A 13,381-nucleotide genomic window follows, 5' to 3' on the forward strand; every position below is an offset into this window, starting at 1 on the left:
TATTTAACCAATTATATCCCACCACCTTAATTGGTTTACACCCAACAAAATTAATTATACAGCAGACAGAAACAATCACAGAACCAGGCAGAGATTATACAGACAAACAATTGGGAAGTGAAGACTACAGTGAGAGAACAATACAGAAATGAGGATTTCACATCCCAGCTATTGATAAGTGAGTTCTTGCCAGAAAGGATGCTATCAAACTAAATTTCCTTTTACATCTTCTAGGCTCTTCCCTTTCTCTGGAGGTGATAGGAATATCAAGACGGGATTGTATTCCTAACAGCCCAATAGCACCTAATTTAGGTGTGACTGGTTTGGAATGTAAGGATGTGACCATACATTTCCCAGTTTATGGCTGGCCTCTGCTGCTTAGCCGAAGGCCTTAGCCTAAGAACCAGACCTCAGACTGTCACAGTGAGAGAAGGCCCTTACACATACAGAGAGTGATTTTGATTGATTTTTTTCTTTCTCTATAACTAGCTAAGTGATAAGAATACACCTACATTCTCAAAGTATAGGCCTTTGCAGACAGGCCTGAATATCTATATCCTAACACTCACCTCTTCCCTCTGCAAGTTCAGACGTTTTCTGGCTGCTACTGACACCACCAGAGATCTCTTTTGAGGAACAGAGGCCATGGCTACACTGGTGCTTTACAGCGCTGCAACTTTCGCGCTTAGGGGTGTGAAAAAAACACCCCCCTGAGCACTGCAAGATACAGCGCTGTAAAGCCTCAGTGTAAACAGTGCGGCAGTGCTTTGAAGTTTCAAGTGTAGCCATACCCATAGAGCCAGTTCTCCCTGTATATTGATAGTATCCTCTTTAGCATGGAGCTTAAGACTGTAGTCACACCAGTAAGGGACACTGGTGGAAAAGAATCCAAGGAGAGAGTTTATATAATTTAGGAATAGGATTATCAGGTATTAGAAATAACTATGTTTTTAAGAAGGTTGACATTGTTCCTTTAGATTTCACTGTGCAGTATTGTTGTTAAAAAGTTCTTATTGGCAGATAATGGCTTCTGCTTAAATAAGAACTTCTAGAACTGGAGTCAGACTCAACAGCTTTTCCATAAATGAACTTGAAACCTTTGTCCACTTCTGATTGTTGAAATATACATATTGTACCTTTTTAAGATTTCAGTGCCTAGAGGTTTTTTGTATCACGTATAGGGCAGTGAAGATTTATTATCGGGGAAATACACGTTATTTGTCATGGATAGTCTAATGTATTAAAAGAAAATGAACTTGTTTGTTTGAAGGAGGCTCATTAGGGAGCCAGCTATAAAACTAGCAAGATTGCTACCAGATTGCTGCAATGTTGGCTCTCAGAATTTTGATGATAAAGGTCACTTCTAATCTCTTCATGTAACTTTGTCTTGAATATAAATATACACAAAATATATTGAGCATTCAAATGGCAGAGGAATGAGGTTTATGAGCTATGGTAATTATTAAGATAATGGATAAGATGCCCATTAAAAACTATGAACACTTAACAATGTAATTGCAAAGTAATTGCCTGTCAAGTATAGCGGGATTTTTCTAGGACAGACAAAAAATTTATAGTCACTTATCTCTGGGCAACCACCAACTGACTTCTGACAGCATCTTTATACGCATGTTTAAACTTCTAGGAGAGAGATAAATATTGTGTTTGGTTTAGGTACTGCTTTAAACAGAAATAGCCTGCCTTTTTAGCCTCCCAAAAATGGGCAAAAAGAGAGGATTGAATCAAAGAAACTAGTGTTTCATTTGTTTGTGGACATTCACAATCAAGTTACAGTTTTAACTGTAAAAATTGAATCAAGATACTCCATTTGGAATTACCTGCCAAAAGACTGTCTTGTAGGAAATAACACCCTTTATTATATTTCTCCATTCTTTCTATGTTAAGGAGATGAAATGTGCTGTAGAAATAAAATAAGCATGGAGCTGATTATTGTGTACTGGGACAAATTTTGCTCTGTTACCCAGCATAAATCCCAGTACTTTCCAAAGAGTTATTTCAGATTTACGCCAGTTTTATTGAAAGTAGAATTTGGCCTGCTTACTATAAATATTTTTTTTTATTATAAAACAACTTAGTATGTAGAGTGATAGACTAGATTAGAGTAGTGTATAGTCAGATTACTAAAGTCTCCATGATGTAAATAGCACACCCAGTTAAGCCGTGGCATAATGTAACACAGCTCCCTTAGACAACTAAGCTATTAAACTATGGGTATGTCTGCACTACAAAATTAGGTCAATTTTATAGAAGTTGATTTTTATAAACTGATTTTATACAGTTGATTGTGTATGTCCACACTAAGTGCATTAAGTTGGCGGAGTGCATCCTCACTACCGTGGCTAGCATCGACTTACAGAGTGGTGCACTGTGGGTAACTATCCCACAGTTTATGCAGTCTCCGCTGCCCATTGGAATTCTGGGTTAAGTGTCCAATGCCTGATGGGGCAAAAACATTGTCGCAGGTGGTTTTGGGTACATGTTGTCAGGCCTGCCCGCCGCCTCTGTGAAAGCAAAGGCATACAATCATTTCACGCCTTTTTTCCTGGGTTACCCATGCAGATGCCGTACCATGGCAAGCATAGAGCTTGCTCAGCTCACCATCACCGTACGTCTCCTGGGTGCTGCTGACAGATGCGGTACAGCATTGCTACACAGCAGCAGCTCCTTGCCTTCGCGGCAGATGGTGCAGTAGGACTGATAACTGTTGTATGTCTCCTGGGTGCTCCTGGCAGACCTCGGTGAGGTCGATCAGGGGCACCTGGACAGATATGGCTATCCTCCTCCTAGAGCACCGAATGGCAGCCAGAGACTCCAGGTCATTCTCTTCTTTAAGTTTCATCTCATGGAGATACAGTCCTCCCTGGAATATCATGCGAACTGGAGGCTTCTGCCTCAGGCTGTGCTCCCAGCCGGCAGCACCGTGCAGTTGTGCCTACCCCTTGCTCCCATGGCTCATGAAGCCTGGACAGTAGTAAGGAGCAGTTCAACTATAGGCTGAGCAAGTGCAGAATGGTGATAGAATGTGCCTTTGAACGATTAAAAGCTTTCTGGCGATGTTTGCTGTCTAGGGGCTTGGCTACACTTGAGAGTTGCAGCGCTGGTGATGGGGATACAGCGCTGCAACTTACTCTGTGTCCACACTTGCAAAGCACAGCCAGCGCTGCAACTCCCTGGCTGCAGCACTGGCTGTACACCTGGTCTGCTTGGGGTGTAACGATTCCAGCGCTGGTGATGCAGCGCTTCTCATCAAGTGTGGCCAGCAAAAATGCTTTTATTGGACTCCAGGGTATGAGGTGGTATCCCAGCATACCTTTTCAGCCACTCTGCTCATCATTTCGCACTCCACTGCCCTGGGCTCAGGTGACCTGCCCTTTAAATACCCTGGGAATTTTAAAAGTCCCTTTCCTGTTTGCTAAGCCAGGTGTGGAGTGCAATCAGTCAATCACTGACCATGCCTCCACGCCCCAAACGAGCCCCAGCATGGAACACTTGCGAGCTGCAGGACCTCATCAGTGTTTGGGGTGAGGAAGCTGTGCAGTCACAGCTGAATTGCGCCCCTTAAGGCATACCAAGATCCCCTAAACCCTTAGTATTCCCTGAGCTGGGCCTCTCTAGTAGCCCTGCTTCTTGCTGTTGCAATTCTAGCCTCCAGGTGGTGAACCTCGGAGTCATTCCTCACTAGAATAGTTTTCATTCCCGTTCATCACAAAGGTTGTGAGGGTACAGGCATTTGCGGATATATAAGCAGCAGGAATGCCTGCTTCATTGTCTAGACTTCCATAAAGACATCTCCAGCACCCTTTAAACAAGGTCAAAGCACTACTCCACAGTTCATTCGCACGCGGCCTCAGCCCTGTAGTGAACCGGTCTTCGACTCAAGCCTGCCTGTAATGGTTTCATGAGCCAAGGCATGTACACGTGTAAGCGACGGGCTCCACAATGGATGCACCAATTGGCAATTTCAATGTCACCATGACGAGATCTTGCGATCCTGCGGAAAAAGAAGATCCCGCCGCAGCTCCTGAAACAGTGGCCACTGTTCAGAAGAGATACGGTTGCATACATGCAACTTTCCAACAGAGGCAGCCTTAGTATATATGTCAATGAAAAGCCCACGGTGATTCCACAAGCGCTTGAGAACCACAGAGACAATTACCTCCTCTCCGGAGAATAGCTACTCGGAAGCGCGATGTGGGGCGAGTGCCAGAAATAGGAATATGGCGTCCCATCTACGCCCCTCCACAAGTTTAGGGAAAACCATTTGTGCAAAACCCACCCAGAATGTCCTGCAACCTTGCCCAAGTCAACGTGTTGCTAGCAGGGAGTGCGAGTTAAATGGCCTTGCAAACTTGCCATAACACTATTCAACAGACGGTCTGACTTTCACACTCCAAAAACTGGTTCATTCGCAACTGGAGCGAATCGTAGTGTGAGTATCCATCATGTCCAAGAGCAATACCATCTTTTCCAGGAGTAACTGCTGTGGCAATGTGGGGGTGGTGTTCAGTGCACTTTCCCCCCAGCTGCTGACTCTTTCCCAATGCACAGAAACCCCAGTCCCTGACTCAAGCAGCTCCCCGTCCCAGGTGAGTCGCGGCAGAAACATGGATTCATTAATCACTCATTCCCATTACTCACCATGTCTTTGCTGCTGTGGCCTCTCTGTGCTATGTTTGCTATGTGTAAATGATGCTACAAATAGTCTACAAACTCCTTCACTGTGATTATAAACAATGCAGCCTCTGTAATAAATGTTTCTATTTTTTGTTTTTTTAAGTGTCCTTGAATCCTCCGGCCCTATCACGGACTGCTGAAAGACTACAGAACTTGAGGAGGAACCAAGGAAAAACAAGAGAAGATTTGGTGAAAGCAGTTATGAATCAGTATGCCAGAGAGAATAAGAGGCTGCAGGACTGGAGAGAGAAAATGCATCAGTGGAGGGAAACACAAAGCAGGAGAAAGGAATTGGCTACCAAGAAAAGCACAAAGCAGCTGATAAGCCTCCTGGCGCGCCAAACGGACTGTATGCAGTCACTGGTAGCCATGCAGGCAGATCACTACCGTGCTAACCCCCCCCCCATCCAAAGCTCTCTCCCTTGTGCCCCACTGTTTGCTCAAAACCCCCTTCTCCAGCATCCTGGTTCTTACCACCACCAGCTGCCCCCAACACCTGTACGTTCACCTACCAGCCCTGAGAACTACGACCCTTACCCTATGCACTCAACCCCCATCACCATGCAGCATATTAATCCTGAAGTGCAGCAGGCATTGCACAGCACTCCAGGCAGGACATATTCAAACCTCTGACTGTACAGTTCAGCACCCTACCCCCCTGCCCTTTTATGTACTGTATTTTTAATAAATGATTTCTTGGCTTTTAAAACAGTTTTTATTATTGCAGAAAGTGAAACATACTGTACCCCAAGGAAAAACAGGCACTGCAAATCATTGTAACCACTGCACTTCACTCCTGTGCAAGGCACCAAACATTACTGTTGGCTTTCAGCCTCAAATTAATGGCTCCCTTAAAGGATCCCTAATCCTTGTAGCCTGTGCTGGGCCTCTCTAGTAGCCTGCTTCTCTGGCTGCTGCAAATTCAGCCTCCAGGTTGTTGAACCTCGAGGTCCATTCTCTGACACTGTTTCACCTGTCTCCTTCCAAGGCCTTGGACGGGTACCATGCGGACTCTTAACAGAGGGTGCGTGGCTTTCCCCAGTCGTAGCTGTCCCATAACAGACAGTCTCACGCAGCCCTTTTAAACAGCCAAAGCACACTTCACAGTCATTCTGCACGGGCTCAGCCTGTAGTTGACCGGTCCTTGCTCCTGTCAACTTCCTGTATATGGTTTCATGAGCCAAGGCATTAACGGGTTAGCGGGCTCCAAGGATCACAATGGTGCATTTCAATGTCCCTACTGTGATCTTTGCGATCTGGGAAAAAAGTCCCGGCCTGCAGCTTCTGAAAGGCCACTGTTCCGAAAGATGCGTGCATCATGCACTTTCCAGGCAGCCTGTGTTATGTCAATGAAAGCCCACGGTGATCCACAAGCGCTTGGAGAACCACAGAAGGAAATACCCCTTCCGATTAATAGTACTCGTAGCCTGGTTGGGTGGTGTCCAGAATAGGAATATGTCGCTCCCATCTATCCGCCTCCACAGTTAGGAACCCATTTGTGCAAACCCATCCCGAATGTCCTGCACCTTTCCCAATGTCACGTGTTCTCAGCGTGGTATGCGTAGTTAATGGCCTCCTGCAAACTTGCTAAACTACATTCCAACGGTCGTGACTTCACCACTCCAAAACTGGTTCCTTCGCCCGTGCGAGCGGTATCGTGCTGTCTGGAGTTGCATTTCCAGTTGCAACCCCCCACTTCTCCACTGACAGGGCAGCTCTCAATCTCGTGTCCTTGCACCACAGGGTGGGGGCGAGCTCAGCACACAGTCCCATGAAAGTGGCTTTTCTCATCCGAAAGTTCTGCAGCCACTGCTCGTCATCCCAGACTTGCAGGATGATGTGGTCCCACCACTCAGTGCTTGTTTCCCGAGCCCAAAGGTGGCGTTCCCCGGTGCTGAGCATGTCCGTTACTGCCACAGGCAGTTTATTGTCATGCGCGTCAGGCGAATACATATCATCGTCGGACTCCTCACTGTCACTTTGGAGCTGAAGGAATAGCTCAACTGCCAAACATGATGTGCTGGCGACGTTCATCAGCAAAGTCCTCAGCAGCTTGGGCTCCATTTCTAACAGAAATCGTGCTGCAGACTCACAATGGCGCCACACTGCTGGGATGTGTAGTGATGCACCACGCGGCGTTGGGACAGGAAGTGGAATGACCTGCACCCTTCCGTCCCCTTCCCACAACCCACAGCGCCAAAATGGGACGAGGTGCTCTGTGGGATAGCTGCCCACAATGCACCACTCCCAACAGCGCTGCAAATGCTGCGAATGTGGCCACACTGCAGCGCTTGTAGCTGTCAGTGTGGCCACACTGCAGCGCTTTCCCTACACAGCTATACGAAGACAGCTGTAACTCCCAGCGCTGTACAACTGTAAGTGTAGCCATACCCTCGGTCAGACCTCAGTGCAACCAACATTCCCATTGTTATTGCTGCTTGCTGTGTGCTCCGTAATACCTGTGAGAGTAAGGGGGAGACGTTTATGGCTGGGTGGGAGGTAGAGGCAAATTGCCTGGTGTCCGATTTTTGAGCGGCTAGACACCACAGCAATTAAAAGAGCACAGCAAGGCGCGCTGCGCATCAGAGAGGCTTTGAAAACCAGTTTCATGACTGGCCAGGCTACGGTGTGACAGTTGTGTGTGTTTCTCTTTGATGCAAACCCACTCCCTTTGTTGATTTTTTTATTCCCTGTAAGCCAACCACCCTCCCCCCTTCAAAATAAAGTAACTATTGTTTTGAAACCATGCATTCTTTCTTTATTAATTAAAAAAAAATGAGATAACGGACAAGATAGTCCAGGTGGGGTGGGGGAGGAGGGAAGGACAAGGCCACATTACTTATTGTAGCCACACTAAAAATGAAACTGTTTGAATAACAGCCTTCTGTTGCTTTGGCCGTCCTCTGGAGTGGTGTGGCTGGGTGCCTGGAGTGTCCGTTGACCCCCGTGTTTTTGGGCGTCTGGGTGAGGAAGCTATGAAACATGGGGAGGAGGGTAGGCGGTTATACAACGGATGCAACGGCGGTCTGTGCTCTTGTTGAATTTCCTGCAGCTCCAACAGACGCTTCATCATGTCCGTTTGCTCCCCCAACAGATGTTTCATCATGTCTGTTTGCTCTCCCATTAGCATCAGCATCATGTCCTGTCTCCACTCTTTGCACTTACTTAATTCTTTCCTGGCCTTTTCCACTGAATGCTTCCATGCATTAAGCTGTGCCCTATCAGTGCGGGTGGACTGCATGAGCTTGGAAAACATGTCATCGCTAGTGTGTTTCTCTCACCTTCTAATCTTTGATAACCTCAGGGACGAGATGATAGGGGGGAGCGTAGAAACATTCTACACTCTATGATTCTGGGGGGACTGCATGGTCACTTGTGCTGCTCAGTTCATCACGCTGACCAAACAGGAAAAGAAATTCAAAAGTTCCCGGGGCTTTTCTTGTGTACCTGGTTAGCGCATCGGAGCTTAAAGTGCTGTCCAGAGCAGTAACAATGGAGCACTCTGGGATAGCTCCTGGAGGCCAATCCCGTTGATTTGTGTCCACACTATCCCAAATTTGACCCAGCAAGGTTGATTTTAGCGCTACCCCCCTCGCCGGGGATGAGTACAGAAGTCGATTTTAAGAGCCCTTTAAGTCGATGGAATGGGGTTGGTTGTGTGGACGCATTCATATTAAAATGACCTAACGTGACTAAATTCGACCTAACCCCGTAGTGTAGACCAGGCCTATATAGACTCATAGACTCTAGGACTGGAAGGGACCTCGAGAGGTCATCGAGTCCAGTCCCCTGCCCTCCTGGCAGGACCAAATACTGTCTAGACCATCCCGATAGACATTTATCTAACCTACTCTTAAATATCTCCAGAGATGGAGATTCCACAACCTCTCCTAGGGCCCATTTTTATATCCAGTGATTTAAGACCCTGACAGTTAGGAACTTTTCCTAATGTCCAACCTAAATACTCCCTTGCTGCAGTTTAAGCCATTGCTTCTTGTTCTTCATTAGGCTAAAGTGACACAGTTTTCTTCTCCTCTGTATGACACCCTTTTAGATACCTGAAAATGCTATCATGTCCCTCTCAGTCTTTCTTTTTCCAAACTAAATAAACCACATTCTTTCAGCCTTCTTTCTGTATGTTCTCAAGACTTTAATCATTCTTGTTGCTCTTCTTGACCCTCTCCAATTTCTCACATCTTTTCTTGAATGCGTGCCCAGAAACTGGGCACAATACTCCAGTTGAGCCTAACCACGCAGAGATAGAGCGGAAGAATGACTTCTCGGTCTTGTTTACAACACACTATTAATGCATCCGGAATCACGTTTGCTTTTTTTTTTTTTTGCAACAGTATCACACTGTTGACTCATATTTAGCTTGTGGTCGCTATGACCCTAGACTCTTTCTGCATGCTCCTTCCTAGACAGTCTTTTCCACTCTGTATGTGTGAAACTGATTGTTCCTTCCTAGTGAGCACTTTGCTTGTCTTTATTGAACTTCATCCGGTTTACCTTAGACCATTTCTCAATTTGTCCAGATCATTTTGAATTTGACCCTGACTCCAAAGCAGTTGCAATCCTCCCAGTTTGGTATTGTCATTCCCTGCCATAACTTAAATAAGCGTACTGTTCTATTGCTCAACATCTAAAGTTGTTGTTGAAAAGATAGAATTTTAACTGTGCTCTCTGGGTTCTCCAATCAGCACCTCTCTGCTCTCTGGTTACGGTCGCTCCCAATAATGTGTATACCTTTCATAGCCATGAGTTTTGTGAGAAAAAAATGGTCGAGACATTAATATACCTTAACTTCCATATGCAGTAATAGAAATTAATCCAGTCCCAGCATTCTGCACCCACAATACTTTTATTCTTATCTGTTTACAGTCAGTGTTGGAGTTGTGACCACTTGGATATCAGCACTCTAAAGAAATATATACAGATATCTTCGCTTAGTATAGAGAGAGGACAGGGTGGCTGATTTTCATGTCAGACTGGGCAGTAATATTTTTAGATTTCGCGAACAAACGTGTCTTGTTTGATAGGTTAGTTAGAGAACAAGCTTTTTAGAGCCTACACGAGCTCTTCTCCAGTTTGGAAGGCACTAGGCCTAGGTCATAACGACTAAAAAAGATGGGTTGATCCCAGTTATGTCAGTTCAGGCGTTTGTGTAGTTGACTAAAAAGTCTCAAACCCCGGTAGGCAATGTTGTTCATTAAGCCAACCTACCCACTTGGTAGCAATTCTAGCTCTTGGATGAGGTAGAATTAGCTACCAGTATGGAGTAACCCTTCTCTGTCGTAATGAGTGTCTTTTACCGAAGTGCTACGAGTACAGATGCGCTCTTGCTGCATGTAGCCATTTAAGTGTAGACATAACCCTCAGTGTCACAGCTAACACAAGGTGACTAATTGTAGCCAGAGTAGTTAATGATCACTGTAACCGTGACCATTCAAGACATGACGGGCCAGTTAGACTTACTGCAGCTTTTGTGACAAAGAAGGAAGCGTTAGGGTTGGTCTTATACTTCAGCGTACAGGCTGGAGTTAAGCTGTCTTTTGTAACAACTGGTGTAGGAAAGCCGCTTACAGTGTGGCCACACTGACAGCTACCAGAGCTGCAGTGTGGCCACATTTGCAGCGGTGTTGGAAGTAGTGCATTATGGGCAGCTATTCCAGCGTTCAAGTGGCTGCAATACGCTTTTTAAAAGAGGGTGGTGGGGTGGAGTGTGACAGGGAGCATGGGGGAGACAGAGAGAGTGGATTTTTGGAACTGACACTGTGTCAGCTCCTTGCCTTGCAAGTTCTAAGGACTTGAAGACACACAGCACCAACCTTCAATCATTTTAAAAGTTACGATCCCTTCCCCCACCCCTCTTTTATTCACTAAATGCAAATAGTCTTCAGACCAGATAAGCAGCTGCTCCAAAATGGACTCTCCCCTCCCCACTTCCAGGCTACTTCTCTCCTCAAGCAAACACTAACTGTGGACATTCATCCTCCTGCCTGCCTCATTGATAGCAAACAGTAGCTGTGTTTGTTTTTTAGATAAGCAGCTCTGGGAGCCCCGAGTTCACAACAAAACAAAGAGTGTTATCTTTACTTAAAGAGCATTATGGGAAGGTTCTGGAGGTCAGTTACAGCGTAGTAAGATTAATCACTGTTTACACTGGCACCCCAGCGCTGCAAGAGCAGCTCTGTTCTCTTTATTCCTTTCCTCGAGGTGGACTACAGCCAGCGCTGTAGCTAGGGAAACAAAACGCTGTATGTGCCTTGCAAGTGTAGATGGTGAGTAAGTTACAGTGCTGTAAAGCCACCACCAGCGCTGTAACTCTCAAGTGTAACCAAGCCCTTAGTGGGTTGCTGCTTGTTGTAATAAGCCAAAAATCTAGTTTGTATAGTCAGTGGCTTATGTATTAGTCTCTGTACTGCCAATATGAGATGTGATTTATCTATTTTTATTTTGTCAATGCATGTATTCCCATTGCTTTCCTTTAGCTCTTTTAGACTAGAAGTTTCCATCATTGTTAATCTTCCTATAACTTTGATTCTTAGTATTTAATGCAACAATAGATAAAATCTTCACATATTACTAAAGGAAAAAAAATGAAAAATCTGATCAAAGCCAGTTAATGTGGCACTTCCTTGTATTAGAAAAATTAACTGTGTAAATAAGCAATATACAAATAGATTAAAAATGGACAGCTGTTGAAAGAGTTAAGTTAAATAAGTCTGTACTACAGAGAAATAGACATATTCATTTAATTCATCATTAGTTTATCTGGGGACTTCAAGTAGCTCTGATACGGAGTTTCAAAGAATGATGGATTTATTATGCAGTTAATGCTCTCCTCCCCTTATGGACGTTAAGGAGTACACTATACAAAACATTGGAGTACCACTTCCATTCATTTCTCCAGAGTGAGACTGGCCACCAGGAACAGTTCAGTTAAATGACACTAATGTAACAAGAACTCACCAGCTATTTTGGCTTCAGGACAGAAGGTGTGATCGGGAAACGCAGAGGGTGTGTATGCACGGTATTCAGCTCTCCAATGAAACAACAAGAGAGAAGCAGCTGGAGACAAAAAGTGGTAACAGCAATTGATAATAGGGATTGTGTAAAACCAGCCACCCCATCCATCCCTTTTTCCTAAAGTTTTCTCTGCAAAACAAATGTTTATATTGTGTTGTGATAGTGTCTAGGGGCCAGAGCCTTATTGTGCTAGGTACTATACAAACATGTAACAAAAAGATGATCCCTGCTCCTAAAGGCTTCCAATCTTTGTTGAATATTTCAACACCTTCCCTCGTTCTTCTGGCTGCTGATTTTGCCTCTCATTCCTTTATTTCCTCCCACCCCATTTCCACTCTAATTTGTTCTCACAGTCTTAGTGTGTGCTTCCTCCTAGCTCCCCCATGTTCTGCCTTTGTTGTTCCTCTTTTTTCATCATCTTGTTCTCTCCTGCTCCTTACCCAGGTGCTTTTTGCTAAGCACAAAGTGAGGGAGTGTTGAGAAGAACACAACACTTGTGCTTATTCCATGTGCTTTAATGCTATTGGCAGCATGTTGTGTTGTGGCAAAAGCACAGAAGGGTCACATTAAAATCAGTAGTGAGGTGTGGCATTCGACATGGGCATCAGCCTTCAATACTGAAAGAATAAGATTTTTCTTTCCTTTTTTTGGTAATCCCTGTATTTTAGCTTGTTCAGCATGTATATTAAGAAGGAAGAATTTATCTTTTGTACTATTAATGGCTGTACGTGCATTTTCCAGTACTATTTTTTCTAACATCAGGAAAGAATAGTACTACTTTTCCCATCTTCACTGCTTTAAAGATGCATAATAATAGTTCAGGCAAAACTAGAGATTGTAAGTGCACCCACGGTGAAGATTACCACCATACAGTAGTAGCCTTTTCTCATCTCAGTGGAGACATTTTATATCAAGATAGTTCTTTCTAGTGAGGCTTTTATATTGAAGCATCTTGAAAAGTGCAAATAAATTAAGAAGCAAATATCTCCTTTCTGAAAATTGTAAGATATAGATTTTAATAGCTGTTTAAAAAAAAAAATTCAAACTCCAGGACATCCAAAAACTGAAAAGTCTTGGTCAAAGTGTTTGTATCGAAGCCCTGCCTCCTCTATATGGGTGACGTTTTAAGGCTACTTATAGCTTGCCATTAAAAAAAAAAATCAACATTTCCTAACAGATACCATAGAATCATTGAATAGCAGGGTTGGAAGGGACCTCAGGAGGTCATCTAGGCCAAGCCCCTGCTCAAAGCAGGACCAATCTCCAACTAAATCATCCCAGCCAGGTCTGTGTCAAGCCTCACCTTAAAAACCTCTAAGGATGGAGATTCTACCGCTTCCCTAGGTAACCCATTCCAGTGCTTCACCAACCTCCTAGTGATAAAGTTTTTCCTAATATCCAACCTAAACCTCCTCCACTGCAACTTGAGACCATTACTCCTTGTTCTGTCATCTGGTACCACTGAGAACAATCTAGATCCATCCTCTTTGGAGCCCCCTTTAAGGTAGTTGAAAACTGCTATCAAATCTCCCCTTATTCTTCTCTTTGGCAGACTAAATAATCCCAATTCCCTCAGCCTCTCCTCATAAGTCATGTGCTCCAGCCCCCAATCATTTTGTTGCCCTCCGCTAGACTCTTTCCAATTTTTCCACATTCT

The 13,381-nt window shown here is 44.6% G+C and overlaps 1 protein-coding gene and 1 pseudogene across 2 annotated transcripts in view; one reads left to right on the plus strand and one right to left on the minus strand.

Moving 5' to 3' along the window:
* TULP4 (TUB like protein 4) overlaps window positions 1-13,381 on the plus strand; it is a 300,603-nt gene that overhangs the window by 57,008 nt on the left and 230,214 nt on the right. The window lies entirely within an intron of this gene.
* LOC142046524 (uncharacterized) overlaps window positions 1,311-13,381 on the minus strand; it is a 58,415-nt pseudogene continuing 46,344 nt past the window's right edge.

This window comes from Chelonoidis abingdonii, chromosome 3 (genome assembly GCF_003597395.2).
Source record: "Chelonoidis abingdonii isolate Lonesome George chromosome 3, CheloAbing_2.0, whole genome shotgun sequence".
NCBI classification, from domain to species: Eukaryota; Metazoa; Chordata; order Testudines; family Testudinidae; genus Chelonoidis; species Chelonoidis abingdonii.